At 42.4% G+C, this 24,779-nt stretch overlaps 1 protein-coding gene across 8 annotated transcripts in view; it reads left to right on the top strand.

Moving 5' to 3' along the window:
- Positions 1-24,779, top strand: part of dock3 (dedicator of cytokinesis 3) — a 970,442-nt gene that overhangs the window by 521,647 nt on the left and 424,016 nt on the right. Inside the window, exon 1 of one of the 8 annotated variants that reach the window (XM_051921408.1) lies at positions 15,162-15,830. The exons of 6 other annotated variants lie outside the window; for them this stretch is intronic. The gene's annotated coding sequence lies outside the window, so the exon portion shown is untranslated. Of the gene's footprint in view, positions 1-15,161; positions 15,835-24,779 lie in introns of those variants that run through there. One more of the 8 variants, XM_051921407.1, reaches the window with a different exon arrangement.

A 24,779-nucleotide genomic window follows, 5' to 3' on the forward strand; every position in this document is an offset into this window, starting at 1 on the left:
ATAGGGTCCTATACATGAAGCAACTTTACACCCCTCGATGGATTACTTCAGCTTAAGTTCAAGATTACTTGACAGGTTCAAAAGTGGACTTGTAAATGTAATAGGGAGGCCAAGGGCTCGCATTTAGTGGTACACAGTTTTACAACACCCCTGAACTGTTCATACTCCAAAAATGACTTCAAGCTACAATATATGTAAGAACCACCCACCCCAAGCATGTGTCACTTTCAGGCCATCAAGCAGTGTGGTGGTGTTGTCATCTTTTACATCTTCTAAGACTTATCCAGTGATCAGCTAGCATTGAGAAGCCTGTCCCCTGGCATGGAGTAGGAACATTGACTGTTCCTTCCTTGTATGCTAAGTTGTTTTTGCTTGTTTGCTTATTTTGATGGTTCCTGGACCACATACTAGGAACAGGGCAAGTGCCGCCCTCCACCATGATGGTCTCGCCTGCATATCCTACTTTCTCTAGTGTACTGACTCCCCTCCTTTAATGCTTTGATATGAAATGTTTGCCCAAACTTGTGTGCTGCCACCTGGTGGTATACTTTAAAAAGTCTTCATTCACTACCATGGTGCGTCTTTTTTGGTCAATAGAAATATTCTGCATGTCAATTTTACATCTCAGCATCAGCATCAAGCCCTGAACATATTTACTATAAATTTTAAATGTGTTGGTCTTCTTTTAAGAATTGTAATTTAGAGGCTGGATTTCATCCATTCATTTTAAAGGCAGGATAATATACAGTAATTCTGTACTTGGGGTTGGTGGGGGGCTGGATCTCATCATGGCAGCATCAGGTGCAAGTCAAGAACCAGCCTGTCTGAATTGTGGTTTTAGATTTCGAAGGGTCAGGTAAAATTTAAAATGCTTGATTGACAATAAGAGCTAACTGAATACATTATAAGGTTTTGGGGAGCTCGACAGAACTTCTAGGTCCATAGGGTCCATATTGTCACACGTTTAGAGGACGGTGGATTAAAAGCAACTTATTGACCGTGTACAACTAGACTGCATGTTAAGAGAAGTGGAAGGGAGAAGTGGAAGGGAGAAAGGAAGGAAGGAACTAACGCTTTGGACTTAGTGGTTAAGGCTTTGGACCTCCGACCACGACATTGTAAGTGTAGATCTTGCTGCTGACACTATGCGACCCTGAGCAAGTTATTTCATCTGTCTGTGCTCCAATTGGAAAAACAAAAGAAATGTAATGAATTGTATCTCAAATGTTGTAAGTCGTCTTGGATAGAACGATCAGCCAAATAAGCAAATGAAATGTCATGCTGGATCAGCAGTTCCTCCTTAGTACATTAGGAGGCAGTAGTGAGAGCTCAGATGCTAAGCAGTCATGTCTCGTTTCTGTGTCTCTTTATGTTATTTGTAATTAACAGTAGAAGTCATGTGACATCCCGTCATTACCTGGTAAACAAACGTTGATGGGCCTGCTTTTGAATATAATAACAATTATGAGAAGAACAGTCCATTCAGCCCGTCAATTGTCCATTGTGTTCTCCTAGATTCCCTAAAACAACATCGTGACAAGATCTGAAGGCTCCTGAAGTCCCAATCTCTACCACACTACTTGGTCGTTTATTTCATGTATCTGTGGTTCTGTGCATGAAGAAAAACTTTCTAACATTTGGGTGCAATCTGCCTTAAATAAGTTTCCAACTGTGCCCCAGTGTTCTTGTGACAGAACCTATTATAAGTAACGACTGGGATTGACTGTACTAACTCCTTTCATAATGCTATACACTTTAATCGTGTCCCCACCTCCCAAATGTGCTCTAGTGGACTCAGATTCTGTGACTGGGCAGACCAATGAGCTCAACGACTTTCGCCTTGCAAGATGGTGCTGGAAGTAGCCATTAGAAGATGGGTAAATTGTGGTCATGAAGAGATGTTCGTGGTCAGAAACAATAGTCAAGTAGGCCATGGCATTCAAGCAATGATTGATTGGTATTAATGAACCAAATGTGTGCCAAGAAAACATTCCCAACACCATAAAACCAGGACCACCAACTTGGACTGTTGACACAAGGCATGTTGGATTCATGCTATTGGCACCAAATTCTGACCCTACCAACCTTTCACCTCAGCAGAAATTGAGATTCATCAGACCAGGCTCTGTTTTTTCTGTCTAGCTTTGGCGTGCCTCTTCCCACTGCAGCCACCGCTTTCTGTTTTTGGCTGATAGGAGTGGAACCTGGCATGGTCTTCTGCTGTTGTCGCTCGTCCATCTCAAGTTTCAATGTGCTGTGCATTCCGAGATGCTTTTCTGCTCACCATATTCACCCTTCTGTCAGCTCAGACCAGTCCGGCCATTCTCCTCCGACCTCTGCATTATTTTTCAAACTCTAGAGACTGTTGCACCTGAAAATGCTGAGAGATCAACATTTACAGAAATAGTCAAAGCAGCTCATCTGGCATCAACAATCATGCCAAGGTCTAAATCAATGAGCTGACATTTTTTCCCCATTCTGATATTTGAAGCTCCTGACCTGTATTTGCATTGTGCTGCTGCCACCTGATTGGCTGATTAAATAATTGCATGGATAAGCAGGTGTATAGGTGTCTCTAATAATATACCCAGAGATTGTATGTTTAAGTGTATTTGACAGATGGACAAAATAATGATCAAATTAACATAACATTTTTTTTTCTTCATCTTCTTCTTCTTTCGGCTACACCCGTTAGGGGTTGCCACACCGGATCATCTTCTTCCGTACCTTTAAGTCCTCATCATCTTGTTCTGTTACATCCATCACCTGCATGTCTTCTCTCACCACATCCATAAACCTTCTCTTAGGCCTTCCTCTTTTTCTCTTGCCTGGCAGCTCTACCCTTAGCATCCTTCTCCCAATATACCCAGCGTCTCTCCTCTGCACATGTCCAAACCAACACAATCTCACCTCACTGACTTTGTCTCCCAACTGTCCAACTTGAGCTGACCCTCTAATGTCCTCATTTCTAATCTTATCCATCCTCATTACATCCAGTGAAAATCTTAACATCGTTAACTCTGCCACCTCCAGCTCTGTCTCCTGCTTTCTGGTCAATGCCACCGTCTCCAACACATATAACCTAGCTGGTCTCACTACCATACTGTAGACCTTTCACTGTTGCTGATACCCATTTGTCACAAATTACTCCTGACACCCTTCTTCACCCATTCCACCCTGCCTGCACTCTCTCTTTCACTTCTCTTCCACAATCTCCATGACTCTGTACTGCTGTATTTAAACTCATCCACCTTTGCCAATTCTACTCCTTTCATCCTCACTATTCCACTGACCTCGCTCTCATTTACACACACATGTATTCTGTCTTGTTCCTACTGACCTTCATTCCTCTCCTCTCTGCACCAAACCTCCACCTCTCCAGGGTCTCCTCAACCTGCTCCCTAAAATATAAAAAGAATGATAATAAGAATGAGTAAATATTTTTTAGTCCTTCGAGACACTCTTTTTAACAACCTTAACAGGTAAACCCTCAAGAACAATTTGATGAGGTTAATATTTTTCATTTTTTTTAAATTCCTAATGACAATAAATCTTTTGACTTATGCTTGAGGAGACAGTAGAAAAATGTGTCTCATTTCTGTAAACCCAGGGTTTTCAAACTCCGTCCAGACAGAAATGCGGTGCTGAGAGGCAGCTGTCCTGACTACAGGAGATTCTGTGATAAGCGTCAAATGGGAGCTAACAGATTGTCATCTGGACTCTGCTGATTGGTAGCCTTCTGTAACCTTCAACACCTAAAGCGCCAAGTCCTCGCTAAAACAGAATGTGCTGAGTGGCATGGAATGGGAAAATAACTGGAGGTTAAGAAAGGACAAAAAGGTACAAGATGCAACTAGTCAATATTTTATATAGTGCCAACATAACATAGCATAATATAACATTTCCAAACACACTTGTTTTATCATGGAGAGGTCCTAGGGTGTCCCTACTCTCATTTTCACACTTTATTATGTAGTCCTGAGCGGAGTGTTGCAAATCCCAACTATATCGACTCTTACCAGTCTGTCACAAAGATACAACTGAAATCTGTAGCTCCATTTATGGTCACTTTTAAGATTGACTGCTACTTTGGCTAAAAACTTACCCCTTTCTTTTATATCTATGACCTCAGGCAAGATGATGGAGTTCCAAAAACAAGCAGGAGACAAGGTTTAAACTTTATACTCATACATTGTGTGTTAACGTAAAGTTTCTAAATGTGCTTCAAACAGAAGCAAAGTAATGTGTGTATGACAAAATAATACCAATACAACCTGAATGGTAGCAGCTTGTCTTGTGTGAACTCCAGACATCCAATATGCTCAGATCTTTGTTTAGCTAAGCTGATTATTCTCAAATCTGGAGTGGTATCCGGAGGATGGAATGAGAGAAAGAGAGACAGTTTCTGGTCCAGCATGGCCTCTGGATGGAGACTGCGGGCTTCTCTGTTAGCCTGAATTTATGCCAGTCTTGTGCTTCTTTGATGTACCTTCTGGGCCAATGAGACACTGTAGTGTAAGGCCGACTCCCTTGTCATGTTCAGGCCTCATGCCCTTTGACCAAACCAGTTTAGGAATGATGTTTGTTCTTAAATCTTCCACCAACTCATTGTTACACTGTGGCACGTGGGCTAGAACAACACTTCTTCTGGTTGTGTTTTGGTATCAAGTGAGTAGAGGAAGTTTTTCTTACTGTCACAAAGCGACCAGTTCATTCTTATTCCTTAAAGGTGTTATGCAAACAATTATCACAAAATGGTAGATGTTACAAATACACAGCAAGTTATAAATAACAAATGATTTGTTTTCATTTGCATTCCTTACCTCGATTCATTTTTATCATTTCGTAGCATAATTTTTATTCTCTATTACACCACTACGTGTGATTTAGGTTTTCTGAGGACTGGAGACAATGCTGGCAGCATCGAGACAAAGGAAGGTCTCAGTACTGAAAGCGACTCCAGTCCAAGTTTTCTTATAAGTTCTATCAAACTTTTTTGGTAATTGACTTGAAGGTTATGAAGACAGGGAAATGGATCAATCAATTTATGTGACACATTTGTGAACTCACCTTATCCAGTTTAATATTTTGGGGTCTAGCAGAGTGAGGTGCAGGGAAGGACACAGATTAGGACTGGATGCCAATCTATAGCTGGAATACATCATAATGTTCTCGTTGTTTTGTCTAAAATGAGCTCCCAAAACTTTATATAGCACCTTTCTGTGGCGGGTAGCATCCCACGACTCCTTAAAGTTGTTATGATTGCTCTGGCAGCCAAAATTATAAAGGGGTGAGGCCTCCAAGATAGCCTACAAAACAAATCTCATCCCAAGGCAAGCCTGGTCCCAGGAAAACAGGAGGCATCAGGTTCCAGGCCTTAAATTCAAAATATTAGCAAAATAGTCCTAAAAATCTTGAAATATTTCTCTTCAGATTGGAGAACTGTGTAAACTTCAGCTGGGCTAAAGACAAGTTCAGGATATTTATTAACAAAAAAAAAAAAAACAGCAATAAAAGGGATGGAATGAGCAAAAAAAGAAGTTGCCGTTTAAACAAACACAATCCATAAGAGTATCCTTAATCCAGAGGCACAAGGAATTGAAAACCAAAAAATAAAAATAAATCCATAAATCACACGAAACACAACACTTACAATTCCACCAAACACCAGAGTACATTAGAAATGAACTGCCTCAGACTTTATTAGCGTCAGCCTTTATAAGGCTGGGGGCGGTCCCTTCACTATGATGGACAGGTGGCCCCATCTCTTGGGGATCCACCCACAAAATACAAGGAACATGACAGAACATATGCTCACACATAGAAACAAAATGAGCAACACATAAAATGCAGGATTAGATCAATAGTATATAAAAATATTATAAAACCCGTAACAGTGCACTGCACGATAATGTGCAGTTAATACACATGGCTTGAGCATTCATAGTTACTCTTCATCCTCTTTCTCTATATGTTTAGCATTCGTTTGCTCAGAGGTTGATGTGCTTGCTGCTTCCTGAGCAGCTCTTTTCTCCAGCCTAGCGGCCTGCTTCTTCACTTCTTTCGTGGCATCTTTTCGCATTAAAACTAATTAAGTCAGTTTATGTGTTGCGATTACATTTTCTTCATTTTGTCTCTTAAGCTAGCACTTAAGTCTTCAATCTGCCTCAAGAATGATTTAAGATATGAAGAGGTAGAGGAAGTGATGGTGAAGGTGGTAGGGATAAGAACGGCACTCGTACGCCTGCACCGCATGGCCGCTGCCGAGAGTTGATTCTAAAATAAAATAAAATTAAAATAAAAAGAGGAATAACCTTAGGGGGCGGCACAGTGTTGCAGTGGGTAGCACTGCTGCCTCACAGTTAGGATACCTGGGTTAGGATACCCCGTGTCTGCGTGGGTTTCCTCCGAGTGCTCCGGTTTCCTCCCATAGTCCAGAGACATGCAGGTTAGGTGCATTGGCGATTCTAAATTGTCCCTAGTGTGTGCTTGGTGTGTGGGTGTGTTTGTGTGTGTGTGCCCTGCGGTGGGATGGCGCCCTGCCCGGAGTTTGTTTCCTGCCTTGCACCCTGTGTTGGCTGGGATTGGCTCCAGCAGACCCCCATGACCCTGTAGTTAGGATATAGTGGGTTGGATAATGGATGGATGGATGGATAACGTTGGAAGTCAATCATCACCCCGAAAGCGGATAGTAGACGTCACGTAGTATATGTGTACCAGATTTCAGGTTAATAGTTCAAACGGTTTGCGAGCTACGGGTGATTTAAAATCTTAGACAGACAAATGAACAGCCATGGTAGTGTATTATATAGAAAGACTAGCTGTGTAAGCACGTGCTGTAAAAAGCCCGGGGTCCTAGAAACTATTGAAATCGTCAGAAAAAAAATTGAAATGTAGAGATGTCAGGTACTTGAAGGGAACTACTCTGGGCGTCTCTCTCCTAGGAGGATTCGTTTTGCCGACGTACTCACATCGCTTCTGCATTAGCGGCGGGAGGAAAAGTAAAAGCGATACGGTTTTGCCGATATTAGCGATTAAGCAACTTTGTCTTTCTTCGGAGGTTTCATTTTGCTGACATGCTGATATCGCTTGTGCATTAGCGGCGGGAGGAAGAGTAAAAGCGATACGGTTTTGCCGATATTAGCGGCTAAGCGACTTTGTCTTTCTTCGGAGGTTTCATTTTGCTGACGTGCTGATATCGCTTGTGCATTAGCGGTAGGAGGAAAAGTAAAAGCGATACGGTTTTGCCGATATTAGTGTCTAAGCGACTTTGTCTTTCTTCGGAGGTTTCATTTTGCTGACGTGCTAATATCGCTTGTGCATTAGCGGCAGGAGGAAAAGTAAAAGCGATACGGTTTTGCCGATATTAGTGTCTAAGTGACTTTGTCTTTCTTCTGAGGTTTCATTTTGCTGACATGCTGATATCGCTTGTGCATTAGCGGTAGGAGGAAAAGTAAAAGCGATACGGTTTTTGCCGATATTAGTGTCTAAGCGACTTTGTCTTTCTTCGGAGGTTTCATTTTGCTGACGTGCTGATATCGCTTGTGTATTAGCAGTAGGAGGAAAAGTAAAAGCGATACGGTTTTGCCGATATTAGCAGCTAAGCGACTTTGTCTTTCTTCGGAGGTTTCATTTTGCTGACGTGCTGATATCGCTTGTGTATTAGCGGCAGGAGGAAAAATAAAAGCGATACGGTTTTGCCGATATTAGCGGCTAAGCGACTTTGTCTTTCTTCGGAGGTTTCATTTTGCTGACGTGCTAATATCGCTTGTGCATTAGCGGCAGGAGGAAAAGTAAAAGCGATACGGTTTTGCCGATATTAATGTCTAAGTGACTTTTGTCTTTCTTCGGAGATTTAATTTTGCTGACATGCTGATATCACTTGTGCATTAGCAGTAGGAGGAAAAGTAAAAGCGATACGGTTTTGCCGATATTAGTGTCTAAGTGACTTTGTCTTTCTTCGGAGGTTTCATTTTGCTGACATGCTGATATCGCTTGTGCATTAACGGTAGGAGGAAAAGTAAAAGCGATACGGTTTTGCCGATATTAGCAGCTAAGCGACTTTGTCTTTCTTCGGAGGTTTCGTTTTGCTGATGTGCTCGCCCCACTTGTGTTATTAGCGGCTAAGCAAGTTTTCTATTTCTTCGGAGGAGGAGCCCTTACCCCGACTCCATCTCTCACTTCCAGGCCGGACAGACAGACGCACACACTTCCACGTGTAGATGTTTATATATAAGACAAACAATAGAAATCAATGAGCAACAATGAAAAGGGCACGATATTTACATAAAAAAGTCTAAAGCATTAAAGGTGAGCAAAAATGGAACAAGAGAGGAATTGAAACATAAGCCAGGGGAGGAACCCTGACTTAAACATGACAACAATTTTAAATGTTAATATATATATTTTTACACATGAAGCACAGGCACCTTAAGTGACTTACTCAAGGACACACACACTAAGTCAGCCATGCAGCCATTTATGTTTCTAACCTCCAAAGCACTCTGCCAAATAAATTTCAGACAAGGGTCACCATAGCAGTAAAGGTTCAGGGCCTGTAATTTTCTTGCAGGGTTTAGAAAATCCAGCCTTCTCCATAAGCTGTGCCAGTCTCTCTGCTTATTCAACTTGGCTTTGTCCACTGGATTGAACTGACAGCTGGCTCTCTCAGTATGGGGCACATCTAGGCTTTAGTGAGTGAGCTCCACAGGTCAGATTAGCGAGGGCGCCTTGTCTCCTGCTGAGAAGGGAGGGTCAAGTGTTTTTCAATTCATGCCCACCTGCTGAAGGTCCTTTAGTGTGAAAATTTAATGAATTTGTTGGATTGTCGTCCTCCCCTGTGGTCTCCTATAATCCATATTTATAGGTCTTTAATCTTGCCTTGTGTGCGGATTTTGGTTGGACAGGACCGGGTGGATGGATTTTGTATTTAGCTACGGCTAATTTATTTAGGTTTTAGGAAATAAAAATGGGAAAGCTGTGCTAGTAAGGCCTCACACCTCCGCTCAGCACAACCAGTTCATTATCATTTTTAGCCTTAGGAATGAAATGCACTTTTATATTCAGAGAATTCAGCTGTCTGTGCAAACCTAGAATTTTATTTTAAGTCATTTCTTTCCCATGCAGAGTGAGATATTTTGCAGTTGCCTCAGATATAAAAATGTTTTATAATACAACTTAAAGTAAAACTTAACTGGAGATTCTCAGCCTCTCCGCTCATTTTATGATGCCTCCAGGCTTTGGACAAGTCAGTCGTGCCCTGAAGAAACCAAACCTCAAAACATCAGAGCTTTCCCATATGTCATTGTTGTTTTCCAAACGTCATTAAGAAACACTCCTGAGATCTCTTTGAATTTGAATGCTGGCCACCCTTTACATCACTAGAATGAGCATTGGTGCTAAATAACTACCAGCTTCTCCTCAAACTCATTGCTAAAACTTGACCACAACATGACCACAAAAATCTCTTGGAGCCCCACCACATCTACCGGTGTCTCAACTTCTTACAGTCTGTCTTCTTTTATTCAACATTGTTTGTGCTTGCTAAATTTCTCTTCATTATCTCTGGCTCTGAGGTGGATTGGTGTCTCATGCAAGGCAAATGGATATAGTTATCTTCTTCACATTGGACAGAATGGTGCAACCTCCGTTTGCTTAAACTGAAAAGGTTTACTCTTTTCTCCTAACACATATCATGCATCAGCCTAATCGCTTTTCTCTGGACTTTTTACTGTGCTGTTATGTCCATTTTGTGGCTTGGAGACCAAAACTGCACACAGCACTCCAGATGAGGCCTCACCAGTGTGTTATAAAGCTTAAGGAGAACATCCTTGGACTTGTACTCCACACCGCAGGGCGCTATATAACCTCACATTCTGTTAGCCTTCTTCATGGCTTCTAAACACTGTTTGGAAGTTGATACAGTAGTACTGAGTCCTCTACAACTCCTAAATCCTTCTCATGAAGGTGTTCTTTTGATTTTCACACTTCCAATTGTGTGTTTAAACCTAACATTTTTACTTCCTACGTGTGATACTTTACATTTACTGACATTAAACTTCAACTGCCACAAATCTGTGCTCTTCAATACTTCTTCTATGCTCTTCAAGTCCGTCTGTAATCATTCAACAGATCTGAGATTATCTGCCCATACACATAATTTGGTATCATCTGCAAACTTAACCGGCTTGTTACTTATATTCTTGTCTAAATCATTTATAAATATGAAAAAGGGCAGCAACTCCAGCACTGACCCCTGTTGAACACCACAGTTAGCATCACCAATTTCAGATGAAGTTCATCACAACTACCCCTGTGCTTTCCGTGTTTTAGCCAACACACAATATCCCGACCTCCCACTTCTTTTAGTTTTGATCTACCTGCACACACCTCAGCTGGTCCTAACAAAGCAGTGACTCTGCCCCAACGTCCTTCTGTATTGCTGAACTCACACAGAATGAGCTCAGTACCCCAGTGCAGGAGCCTCATTTCAGCTGCTTAAACTCACAAGCTCATTCTTTCAGAGTTATTACCCAGAGTTCACCACCATGAGTGAGGATATGGATACAGACCGACCAGTAGTTCACTTTGTTCAGCCAGATTAGTCTTTTTGGATAAGGAATTATAAGTTAAATGTCAAGGATATCCCCCTCAATTCCAGCTTTAGCCTGTGTTCTAATAGTGATTTCATATATAAAGCTCAGTGTGTGTGTTTGTGTGTGTGCCCGTGTATGTTCTTTCTACAATTCCACACCCTTGGTCCAATCTCAACAAAATTATGCACACATAACCCACTTGGTTAGGAGGAAACAGTAAATTACATTGGAACCCAATCTTTTGACCCTGGGGGTACCTTTGATTTTTTTTCCCCCTTTAAACTGCAATGGATTTTAAGTATAGTGCCTTCTCCTGGATTTTAACCCCTGAAATTAATTTAATTTATTGTAAGGCTCAAAAATTCCAGAAAAGGCACTGTCAGCTATTTGAGCAAAGTGATTTGTCACACGTAATTATTGCCTAAGAGAAAAAAATATTTCTTGTTGAATTTATTTTCAGCATTGACACGTTTTTCTTTTCAAAACTTTACCTCCTAAGAAAAAGGATTCAATTGTCAAAGTGTCATCTGATCCTAAATAGAAGTTAGATACAGTAGTACTGCCTTAAGATTACACACCCAGACAATACCGAGTCCTACTGCTAGTTAACTCTTTCAGGGCTGAAGTCGACTTTTGTCAAAATTCAGGCGTAGAGGACAGTAATCAGCTGTAAACTGCAACAAAACTCACCGTTACATTTTAGTTCAACTCTCTTTGCTAGAGATGTGTAGCGAAGAGCAAACATCCTCTAAAATGCCACCGACATCTGGCAAGAGACCAGAAATTACGTTTTTCGTCAAATAGGACACTGACCTGTCAGACTCCGAGTTTGATGCAAGTGATCTGGAGATGGATGTCAAAAACGAAAGTGAGGTACCAGCATCATCTGATCGGTCCCCAGCTGATCGTGGCACTGAATACTTTCGTGTAGCTGATGCGCCTACAGCAGCATTTGCCTGGGAGAACCACAACTTATGATGACAAGAGGTACAAACCATATTGCGTCACACTGCAACCGCCTCCACCACCCATCTGCTTTGCGAAGTCAGCCAGGCAGCTTGTCCACCTGCTGACCAGTGAGGCGCCCCCGTGCAGCCACTGCCACCAGAGATGCCAAACATGCGCCAACAGCAGCCACAGCTCATAGCAACAGACGTTTTATGGAGTTTTTTGGAAAAAATATTCAGCCCTCAAAGAGTTAATCTATATAAATAATATTATAATACTATTTGTTTGTATTTTCAATTTTTTGGCATCGTTTGATGTTATTTATCAGTTTTGCACACTAAGGACCTCATTCCAACCCTCTGATCTCATCTTGTCTGTTTGTTTTCCTATTGTACAAAAAAATAACCAATTTTCACAACATTTTGCACGTAGATTGGCATTGGTTCAAGGTAAAATAAAGAATAAATGGCATTCCATGTATGTTGCCATCAGTTCAACATGGAATAGAGACTCTCAAGTCAAGTCAAGTAGCTTTATTGCCATACTATCCAAACACCATATTGCAGCATACAGTAGTATGAAACAATGTTCTTCAGGACTGTTGTGCAACATATATAAAAATACGGGACAGGCGCAGGACAAGTAAACATCTATACTATACCATAAATAGATAGTAATAAATAAACAACATTTAAGTTAATAGATAACAATCATTTGAATTAGTAATAAATTAATAAATAATAATAGTAAAACTAATAAAAATGAATTATAAATCTTTATATTTATATAGCACTTTTCTCACTACCTAAAGCGAGTGCGGAGCCACTTTAACCACTTCCAATGAGCAGCATCTACCAGCATGATGCGATGGCAGCCATTTTTGCTCCAGTACGTTCACAGCACATGGGCTGTTAGGTGATGAAGGGATGAGAGACAGGGGATGATTAGGGGGCCAGAATGACTAAGCAGTGGTGAGCAATCTCACCTGGACATTGGGATACTCCTAACTCTTTACGAAGGATGCCCAGGTATCTCTAATGACTGCAGAGAATCAGGACCTCAGTTTTAGGCCTCATCTGTAGGACAGCGCCATCTTTACAGTACAGTGTCTCCCGTCACTGCACTGGGGCATTGGGGTCCAAACAAAGACCACAGGGTAAGTGCCCCCTGCTGGCCTCAACCAAACACCTCTTCCAGCAGCAACCCAAGCTTTTCCTGAATGGTCTCGAAGATGGTTAGCTTCAAAAAACCAACAGCAGTAACAAATGAACTGCGCAAATGTACAAGCTACTAGGAGCAGACCTGAGGGCAGTGGGGTAGCACAGAGTTCAGGGTCCGGACAGCCGAGAGTTAGAAGCTGTTTCAGAACCTGACAAAACTGGTTTGGATGCTACAGTCCCTTCTGCCAGATGGAAGCAGGACAAAAGAGACCATGGGATGGGTGGGAGTGGTGCTTCACAATGCTGTAGGCTTTACAGATGCAACACTTTCTATAGATGTCTTTAATGGACAGCACGGAGGTCCCTGTGATCTCTTCTGTTGTGTGCACTATCTGCTGTAGGACCTTATGGTTTGAGACACTGCCGTTCCTAAACCAGACAGTAATGCAGCTGGTCAGAACCTTCTCAGTGGTGATATTAACCTGAATGCATTACCCTTAACCCTAACACTAAACTTAAAGTCAATAAAAAAGGCCCTTATGTTAAGTCACTGTATTTGGGCTATATTAACTTTTTTAAACTGACAATCTACCCCTACCTATAATCCTGAGGTTAAAAAATTTATATTTTTCCTAATCATAAAATTTTAAAACTATAGCCCTGATGTTAAGTCAGTAAAACAGGGCTAATAGTAACCCTATGAGTAGTCCCATAATAATATTTATTTATATTATTTATATTTTTATAGTGTTCCTTTTAGTATTAATATTTTAAGACTATTTATTTACCTTATTTAATTCATTTTTTTAAATTTAATTTATAGTGGATATCCTAATTGGAATCCCTATTGTTTATAAATATTTTATACTAGACAAAGAGCCCGTTTCGACAACGTAAGATGAAACGGGCACGAGTGGAATAGTATAATATATAATAAGTATAAGCACCACAAACCTGATATAGGTGGATTGAATGAATGCGTAATTAGGCCTCGAGCTGTAGTCAAAATCGCCTTTCAGGCCTCTAGAGCTTTAATCGAAGTCGCCTTTCTCTTTGAATTTTCGCGGCCGTAGTCGCCTTTCTTTTGAATTTTCACGGCCGTAGTCGCCTTTCTCTTTGAATTTTCGCGGCTGTAAATCCACCACCTGCCGCAATGTAGGTCTCATAATATTTTTCGGGCAGCTGCGCAGAAGGCGACTGTGCATTCGGCTTCGGACATGCGCAGAAGGCGACTGCACATTCCGCACCACAAACCTGATATAGGTGTATTGAATGAATGCGTAATTAGGCCTCGAGCTGTAGTCGAAATCGCCTTTCAGGCCTCTAGAGCTTTAATCGAAGTCGCCTTTCTCTTTGAATTTTCGCAGCCATAGTCGCCTTTCTCTTTGAATTTTCGCGGCTGTAAATCCACCACCTGCCGCGATGTAGGTCTCATAATATTTTTCGGGCAGCTGCGCAGAAGGCGACTGCGCATTCGGCTTCGGACATGCGCAGAAGGCGACTGCGCATTCCGCACCACAAACCTGATATAGGTGTATTGAATGAATGCGTAATTAGGCCTCGAGCTGTAGTCTAAATCGTCTTTCAGGCCTCTAGAGCTTTAATCGAAGTCGCCTTTCTCTTTGAATTTTCGCAGCCGTAGTCGCCTTTCTCTTTGAATTTTCGTGGCCGTAAATTCGCCGCCTGACACAATGTCGGTCTCGTAGGGTTTTTCGGGCAGCTGCCCAGAAGGTGACTGCGCATTCGGCTTCGGATGGACGTGAGTGAGTGAGTGAGTGAGTGAGTGAGTGAGTGAGTGAGTGAGTGAGTGAGTGAGTGAGTGAGTGAGTGAGGAGACTGGCGAATTATGTATTAAGATGATTTCTATTAGGGTTATTAGATGTCTTTTAGAAATATTATTAAGCACTATTTTATAACTTATTTTTATTTATGTATTTAATTAGAGATTTCTTTGGCTGTATCTAGAATTGATAAGATTAAATTGTAATGGTTGAATCTGTGTGCCCGTACATTTCCTGTTATGGGAGCATCCTCCACTAACCTAACCCTTACCCTTTAGAATGTAGTATATGAGGTTTCACTATATGATGTTTTAAAAATTTAATCAGGGTGAGGGGTTGTAATGGGAATGGCAACAATCCGGACATCGATAGCCATGACCATGATGCCAATGGCAATGAGGACACACTCACTGTTTATGAAATTTACACCCTTATTAGTCCCTTCAAAAGTTAAAGTGAGAAATTACCTTTTCCTGAGGTTGAATTCAAGTGCTATGACGCTGTGAAGCAGCAGCTCCAATCACTGTGCCACTGTGCTGCCACAAAAAAAACACCAGATGCCCATAATTACTTCAAAAATAGCTTGAAGATCAGAGAGAGCAGAGCCTATTGTATGAATTGGATCTAAAAACGTGTTACTTTTTTGCCAGCCATTCATTCAAACGAGCCAGCGTGTGTAAAGACTCGGAGAGAGACAGAGGCATGAGCAAGGAGTTTCATATTCAGCCTTTTTAATTGTGTTTCCTTTTTAAAAGTCCTTAGGGTTTGAACCGGCCCAGGCATTCTCTCCAGGAGGCCGGGCGGCATTTATTTGGCAGTGCCGGTAAGGTTGGCTTTATGGAGTGAGTGACAACGCTGCACGCCAATGGATTCTTCTTCTTTTTTTTTTTTTTGCGAATCTGCTGCTTTGCTTTTGACACAGCGAGGGAGGAAGAGTGTGTGGGCTGCGCAAAGCTTGATGTGATGGTAGTTAGGTAACTACTGGAGCTGGGAAAATAAAGGAAATCGCAAACGGTTTAGGAGAATTGGACTGGTGGCTGTTGGATTTTTGTGTTTTTATTATTGTTGTTTTAAAAGAAAAAAGGATGCCATGACATTTGAAAGGAAGGTTCAATTAGCTGTGCAATAAATAAAAAAGAAAGAAAAAAAAATTCTGAAAGCTGTCCAGGACTCCAGATTAAAGAAGAAAACCCCAAAGTGAACAAAGAGGACCCAGGATGTGGAGAACATGACGTGCTGCTCTCTGTCCGCTCACTAGAAGCCGCTTATTTATTTATTTATTAATTAATTTTATTGGTCACCGGCTGGGCCAGTCCAAGAGAAAGAAAGCGAGCTGCTCTGCCACAGTAAGTAAGTGCACATTTCCTCCGTCTCCCTCTTCTTTCTCTTTGTGTCGCAGGCTGCTTTCAAAAGGAGATTATGGGACCTGTTGACCACTTACTGCTTCTCTTTTACCATTTTATTTGGGTGGTATGTGGATAGGCAGTCACTTCTTCTGACCTGGGTCTGTTGCTGTCTGTCTCTAGCCATAGCCATAGTCTTGTGAAAGAGGGATGTGACCAGTTTAGTGTTTGTGTTGGACACTGTCACCGCCGTGTGAGGAGTCTCCTCATCACTGTTATCATAAAATGTCCGGGTTAACTTTGAGTGGTCAGTGTGGACCGAACATGGACTTGCAGTCTAGTGAGGAGTCCAGTGTGTGCTGAGGAGAGCTGGGCAGACCTTGTAGGAGATGTCCCCAGTCTGTAGGGGTCACTCACTTAGTCAGTGCACTCTTTTGTAAAAGTGACAGGTAGCTTCATGTTTAACAGGAGATAGCACTACTGATTTTATTAAAATGGTGTTTTTGGGGTGTCTTTATTATTTAGAGTGTGCGACGTAAAACACCTGTGTGGTATTACTGTTTTTGTAATCATCCATTTGTCCATTTTATATATCCACTTTGTCCAGTACAAGGACAGAGGGGGCTTCATCTCATCCTGGCAGCATAGTGGTACTGTGCCAGGGCCCACTCACATACCCACACAACTTCACACACACTTATAAGCTCTCACCCACACCTAGTTGATTCAGACTCATTAACACACAGATTGTTGTCATGCCAAAAAAACAGAATAGCAGGAGAAAAACCCCACAATGACACAAGGAGAACCTGTTAACCATACATTTTGCAGGCTCCAAACAGAGGCTGACTGACTGGGTTGGCAAAACATGCATATTTTTTGCATTAATTAAAATAGTCTTTTAATTGCTATTATTTTAATATAACATTCTCAAACTGTTTAATCCAGAACTTCTTCATTGGCACTGGAGACTAACTGAGAAGTATTGGAGTCAAGATTGGGGCACCAGTCCACCATAGTTGTCTCATACCAAACACATTCTTCTAATTTATCCTTAGACGAGCTCATGTCCCCGAGGTAAGGCAGAGCAGGAATTTAATTCTGTGACCATGTCAGTGCCACCATGTTTAGGCACTGTCCTAGAGGAAGGAGAGGAAACAGGAGTTGTTACGGGCTCAATAACATGACAGCTACACCAAACCAATTTTGTGTGAGCAGTTCACCTAAATAGCCATAATTGGGGATGTCAGAAGGAACCTGGGATGCCAGGTGAAAGCTCCATTCACACTCATAGAGAACATGCACATGCCAGATAGACAATAGCTGGGCACAGAATTCAAGCTGGGATTCAAACTTAGGACGCTGGATCCATGACGCAGTATGAAAAAAAAAAAAAACAAAAGACATGAAGTCCTGAGAAGGATATGCAGAGTCCACACAGAAAAGGACAAGAGTGCAGGATTAAAATCTACAATGCTGGATTTGTGAAGCAGCAGCACCGACCACTGTGCGATAGCAATTGTCATGGTCACTATTCTCTTCCCTAATTTTCTGCTTCTACTTTTAGTTATTATAGTTATTATTATTAACACTAAGAGATGCCTGAGCTCAGGCTGGTTGCTGTTGACTGAGAATATTCCGGATTGTTTAGGTGCTGTCAAAACCTTGCAAAGTGTGTAGGTTGTTCCGAGGAGGGTGACCTTATTCACCTGAGGGGCATTTACTTTGAAAGGAAGGTGATCAAGTTATTTTTGGAAAACAAGTCTAATTGTTCCAAGGGCACGCACTATGAGTGGAATCAGACATGGAAGAAATCTCTTTCTCAAGGTCTTTGTACTTGCTTAACTTTTCCACTTCTTTGAAAGGGAGAGACATTTGCATCATCTGCAGTTGCTGCATCAATAAGTAGTCATCGTTTCCTACTCCGATCATGGAGTATGATGTCTGTCTGATTCTGTCTGATAATATGATTGGTGTCCATAATCATGACACACATGATGACAATGTCTTCATTTTGGTAATTGTGTCAGTGGTCAGGCACTGGCAGACTAAGTTCTCAAAGCATGGACCAGTACAGATCTCTAGCTATCTGATTGTGCCAATGTGTCTGCTAGCACTGAGCATCCAGCAATTATATGGGAGACACGCTCCTCTTGTTGACTTAACATGCATTTGCTCCATCTCCAACATCCATCCATCCATCCATCCTCTTCCGCTTATCCGAGGTCGGGTCGCGGGGGCAGCAGCTTGAGGAGAGATACCCAGACTTCCCTCTCCCCGGCCACTTCTTCTAGCTCTTCCGGGAGAATCCCAAGGAGTTCCCAGGCCAGCTGGGAGACATAATCCCTCCAGCGTGTCCAGGGTCTTCACCGGGGTCTCCTCCCGGTTAGACGTGCCCGGAACACCTCACCAGGGAGGCGTCCAGGAGGCATCCTGATCAGATGCCCGAGCCACCTCATCTGACTCCTCTCGATGAGGAGGAGCAGCGGCTCTACTCTGAGCCCCTCCCGGATGACTGAGCTTCTCACCCTATCTTTAAGGGAGAGCCCAGACACCCTGCGGAGGAAACTCATTTCAGCTCTATATATTCGCAGTCTCGTTCTTTTGGTCACTACCCATAGCTCATGACCATAGGTGAGGGTAGGAGCGTAGATCGACTGGTAAATTGAGAGCTTTGCCTTACGGCTCAGCTCCTTTTTCACCACGACAGACCGATGCAGAGCCCGCATCACTGCGGACGCCGCACCGATCCACCTGTCGATCTCACGCTCCATTCTTCCCTCACTCGTGAACAAGACCCCGAGATACTTGATCTCCTCCACTTGGGGCAGGATCTCGCTCCCAACCCTGAGAGGGCACTCCACCCTTTTCTGGCTTAGGACCATGGTCTCGGATTTGGAGGTGCTGATTCCCATCCCAGCCGCTTCACACTCAGCTGTGAACCTATCCAGAGAGAGCCGAAGATCTGTTTACTTACTCCCGATCAATATGTCAAAACTTAGCATTGTCATTTAGCCTAGTATCCTGTACTGAGACTAGCTTGCTTCACAAAATTGTCATTTTAGTAATAATAATAATAATTTATTTTATTTGTATAGCACTATTCCGAGGCTCACAGTGCTTAATTGGAGCGCTTATCCAGTCTGAAATCTACATATTGCTTCTCAGTGTCTTCAGTTTACCAAGCTCTTGTTCTAGTTGTTTGAACCCTGTTTGATGATGATTCTACTTTTTCTGATCTGCCCTCCACTATAAAAGAGCTGAATCTAGATTTTACACTTTGTTATTGCAGCATAAAGGAACTGCTTGATTGGTGGTCTTGCTTTGTAAATCGTTAGGCTTCAATGACCCAACTATATGGGACATTGTCAAAGGTCTTCTTGCAACCAGTCCAGACCATGCTAAGGTTGTGTTTACCTATTTTAGTGTCACTGATTTCAGTTTAATCAACAAGTACCTGATCTCTACAACCTTGTGTTGTTCTTCTAAAGCCCTTGTAAGGGACAGCCGGCAGTTTATCCCGGCCGGGACGCCCCAGTGACGGAAGGATGGAGGAGGGCAGCTTATCAGGGACACTGCCTCCCCCAGGATGATAGATGGCAGCTTCCCTGGACTGCAGTGGTGCCCCAGATGCCCGCAGGGCACTATAGGACTTGGAGTTCAGCAACACAGCCCTGCTGGGTACCGTGGGTGCTGCCAGGACACGCTGCAGGGAGACTGGGGAGTCCCTACTGTGTACATAGCCCGGAAGTACTCCAAAGTCATGGGGACGGAAGCGCAGACGTACTTCCGGGCTGAAGAAAAATACAGTTCTCAATCTGACCCGGAAGTGCTGAAGAGTCACGTGGATGGAAGGACAGAAGCACTTCCGTGGTCAAGGACTATATAAAGGACTGGTGGAGACCCAGCAAGCGAGCCTGAGTCGGGAGGAGGTGGACAATGCTTGCTGGGAGGTGTTGAGGAGAGAGAGAATATTGTGTTTATTGCTGAGTTGTGTGTTATTGTGGCTGTGGTGCTTTGGAGGTCCTGGAAAAGAAGAAATAATTAAAATAATACTTCTTGGTGCATTTAACCTGTGTCCTTAGTGTCTGTCTGTTGGGTTTAAGGGGCAACAGCGACCTCCAACGCCCACACCCGTTTGTTCCATTGATTTTCGAGGAGGTGCTTTGTTTTGTTCCTGCCGTGTGCCCCATGCTACCTGGATAGCTGTGTCCCTAAGTGACATAAGACAGGTCTGATAATGTTACGTTCATTTTTAAAAGTAGCATTTTCCTTATATGCTAATTCAGTGAGCAATTTTAAAAGACCGATGTGTTCTTTGATGGGATGAGGTGGAACAGAAGGAAACTGTGCCAGGTAGTTTTGGAAAATTGACACTTTAAAACAAAATGGGGTAATGATCGGTAGTTAGTTGGTCGAAACGCAACAGTCAGAGAAAGAGAAATAGTGATGGACCTGGGATAGAAGTGGATAAGAGGGTCAGTCGCTTATAGTGAGCTGACAGAAACCATCATGTGTCTGTCAGAAGAGACTTTCTATAAATGATTTGTTAACATTTTGCACAAAATCATAGCTGTGTGATACTAGAGCTTTTCTGACGCTGGCCTTCTCGCTGGTCCAGAGCTGCATTGTGTGACTATTTATTTCAGCCTGTTTTTATTATCCTATCCTATTTATGACATTTAGGTGTCTGCTGAACATCCTCATTTTAGATTTCTTGTCCCTGTGTTTTATTTTTTAAATGATTTTTTAGTTCCTGCTGGACTGATACTGACTCCCATTGGACTATTGTTCCATGTTAATCTGAAGTCGTTGTGTTTTTGTAAATTTTCATATACTGTAATTCAATTATATTACCTATTATTTTGTTTTCTCATTACCAAATCCATTTCAACGGATTGTGTAATATTGCAAACAAGACAGGATGGGGTCTTGTGCTACGACTGGGTAACATTCTCACACACCATACAGGAACAAATTTAAAGTCTTTATACATACAGGGTGGCTCAGGGAACCTGAAAATTTTCAATTGACATTCAATGCACGAATAAGCACGTTACAAAATACATTTAATGATAAAATGTATTGTACAGGATGTGCAAATAATGATGGTAATCGATATTCATTCAATATTCATTTTATGTTTTGAAGAAAACATCATGAAGGTATTGTCCATTTCTCCGTACACATTCTGATAGCCTGTTGTGGAAATTCTGCATTGCTCGACGTAACACGTCAAAAGGAATGCCAGCGATTTCCTCTTCAATCCTACTTTTTAGTTCAGCAGTGGTTGCAGGACATGTGCAGTACACTTGGCTTTTAAGATGTTCCCATAGAAAAAAATCACAAACAGTGAGATCTGGGGATCTTGGAGGCTATGGAATGTCACTGTTGTGTGAAACGACGCGTCTTCCAAACAATTGTTGAATAGCTGCCATCGATTGTTGGGCAGTATGTGAAGTGGCTCCACCTGGGGGCTTCTTTTTTCTTCGAAATTACACACCCATGTTGTAATTGCATGAGCAGGTGGGACACGATCATGACATCCTTTGCACAGCAGTCACACTACCTCCATTCTTATAAAATGCTTTCACAGCGAACGCTCATTGTGCACCACTCCACTGCTCCATCATTACTAATGGCAAGGGGTCCTAAACGATGTTGCATTGGTCCCAAATAACTGCAGAAGCCCCAGGGTCGCCAACACTTAGTTCCCAAATTTCCCATTTCCCTGCGCCACCCTGTATAAAATGCTAAGGGTTGTGTGCATCTGTCATGCGATTACTCACAAACCACTCAGATCTTGGTCTTAATTGAAAGCTTATGGCGTGATACATGCTGGTGAAAAAATTTGGGTGATGGCAGCCTCTGCAAAGTTATCAGGCTTTCTTTTTGAGAGGGTGTCATGGCAGAACAGAAATGACTATTACTCTATTTAAATCCTTTCAAAACTAGTTCAGTTCCGCCATTGACATCCAGAACATTTCCATGATTTCGGCGTAGCAAATTCAACAAGGTCCACTCATCACAACATGAGTACGTACGCCCAACAAAGGATTCTCACTGTCTCTAGGATTACATAAACATGTTAGAGATTGGAGGAATGGATGGAAGGTGTGGATTTGGGGCCTGTGAGAATTTTATACCTGGCTGACTGGCTGCCCTTCTGTTTGTAGAGCTTTCCTCCCTTTTGGCTTTTTAGGTGGGTCGGTATCTCTAAATTGGCCTTTTATGCTTTCTTGTCCATACCCTGATTTTTTGCTCAGGGTCACATTTCCCATATTAAGCTGTCCTGTTTGATAGGTTAAAGCAGATGAGGGTTCCCCAGGCAACCGATGCCTATCCACATGTCAGTTATAATGTTAATGGACTTTATATTGTCAATATTGGTTAGCGTTAATCAAATTGAAACAGCTCTGTTCTGCTGTGTGTTTCAATGTAGTTTGTACACTTATGTATGCAAATGTTTTATCAATTTGCTGTTAATGCATTACAGATGTGGGTTTCTACTCATTCACTGAGCCTGTACTCTGCTGAACTGAAATAGAATTGAATATATTTTGGAAACTGTTACCATTTAGTTGCAGATTAAAGTGCCATCACCATTGTGGCCATTTCTGATTGAGTTTCAACCTCGTTAGTGAACGCAGAAATGGTGCGGTGCCAGTCAAGCATGAAGCAGACAACACTTGGATGGAACAATTTTGGATCAGTATCTGAATCTGAAGAAAGCCTGATGTGTAGTTGAGAAGTGTGGGCACTAGAGAACTGAGATTAAGAAAGACGACTGCAGACATGGCCCTCCATGAGTGAGGTACTCAGCCCCTAATGTAAATGGCAGGGCCAGGCTGGAGGTGTGGAGTCATACAGGAGCTCATAATATCATCAAAATGAATGACCCCTGTGGAAACCTGGGGGCATACAGCTCCCCAAAACTCCAACACACCAGACACAGAGGCACAAGTCCAGCACAAGACACGTTTATTTTCAGCTGGGGAACTCTGTTTCCCTGCTCCTCACAGCACAGCACCAAATAGCACAAATAGACAGACCTTTCTTCCTCTTCTGTCTTTCCACCTCCACTCCTCCATTGACAAGCTTAGTCTTCTTCCCCCTGACTGGTTCTCAAATGGAGTGAGGTGGCCCCTTTTAATGGGCACTTGGAAGTGCTCCAGGTGCTCCCAGATCTTCAGAAACTTTCCAGATGCCCCCAGCAGGATTGAGCTTCTAAGCTCCAAACCTGTAGTCCCACTGTGAATCAGGGGGTTGCCCTCTCATGTTCAGGGGGAAGGTATTGCCCTGAATATGCACTATCCCCCGGTCCCTCCATCACAGAGGCATCCTGACCGGGCATGGGGCCCGGCTGTCCACCACACCCCTCATGTTGAACGTTGGGCCATAATGGAGACAGACTCACAAATATCATACAAATGAAAAATTAATGTGTTTAACAACATGAATAGAGCTTCAATGGTATTGAAAGAGTTATTTCAAGACCCCAAGCCCACATCTCATTTTTATGCGAGATATTCTTTGTTCAAATAAATGTAGCACACATGATCTGCCACAGCACCTCCCATAAAGACATAGCTAACAAATGTAAGGCATGAAAATTAGTAAGAAATGAAGCAGGGAGCGACTCTCCGGTTGGCTTTCTTTGGTACCAGTCTGGATGGAAATGTTGATTTACGTCGGCACAATCACTCAGCGTACGGCCTTGATTAGGCCGCTGATGAACTCCAATCAAGATGTACATCTTGTCCAAGGACAGCGATGAGATTGTCTCGACTGTAATGTTGAACGCGATCTAACAGGTAACATTTCCAATGTGCCGGAGTATTAGTTTTCTATTATTATGATAATTTTTAAAACCTTGCTGTTGACATATCTCAAAATAAGCTAACATTTTTACATCAAACTTTTTAAAGTGAAGTCCATCAGGAATACCTACTGATGACAATAGCAGTTATAAATGATGAAAACAAAGAAAAAAATGGTAATGGTAAGATGGCATTGCTACCTGCGAGAATTGAAGAGCTGGCTGGCTGGCTGGCCTTCTGTATTGAGGCCATCATGTTAACCCTGTATAGGTGTGAGCTTTCCTCCCACAGTTCATTTACGCTTTTTAGGTTGGTTGGTAACCCTAAACTGTACGTGTACGTCTATGAGTGAGTGTGATCTTCCGAGAGCAGCTGTTCCATCTTGAGGCAATAAACAAGTAAATCGCATTTTATCTAACGGCTTTCTTTAGCAAACAATGTCTGAAAACACTTTGCAGTTACAGAGATAATGTCCAACTCCTTACAATGGAGGCACGGGCAGACAACCAAGGGCGTTCAATAATTTGTCTATCTGAGTATGAAAGAAAGTAGCAAGCATTTTGATACAAGGATGTTGTGACAGGTCTCAAGGTTACTCATGCACAGTTGTGGCTTAGTGCGAGTCTAAAATTCAAAAAGACAGGCGGTCAGGAGAGTCCTCGTGTGAATCAGGTAAGCTTCTTCATGACAATGCGCCGGTTCACATGTCACGTCAGGCTGCCATCCAAAAGTGTGTGTTCCAGCAGCTGAACCACCTACCCTACAGCAGTGTTGTGCATGAACTAAAGTTCAAAAGTGCGTTCATTGAACAAGCTCATTTTTCTAAGAACGGTGAACTTAACGTAATGTATTTGCAAGTGAAGAACTTGAACATGAGCTAGTTCAGTTTTATGTGACATTCTGGATCTGCTTTAGGTCCAGATTAAACGTAATGTAGGGGTGGAGACAAATCTGAATATGGTATTCGGATAATCACAAATAGTGGATTTTTACGAATATTTATTTTGTACGAATGTTTATCCATTTATTTGTATTCAGAAAAAATAACGTCAAATTAAACAGGCACTGTCTGTGTCTGCCTGCTTGTGTTTAAGCTGCACTCCCTCTGACATGAGCACACAGTGAAGCTCCG

This window comes from Erpetoichthys calabaricus, chromosome 18 (assembly GCF_900747795.2).
Source record: "Erpetoichthys calabaricus chromosome 18, fErpCal1.3, whole genome shotgun sequence".
NCBI classification, from domain to species: Eukaryota; Metazoa; Chordata; class Cladistia; order Polypteriformes; family Polypteridae; genus Erpetoichthys; species Erpetoichthys calabaricus.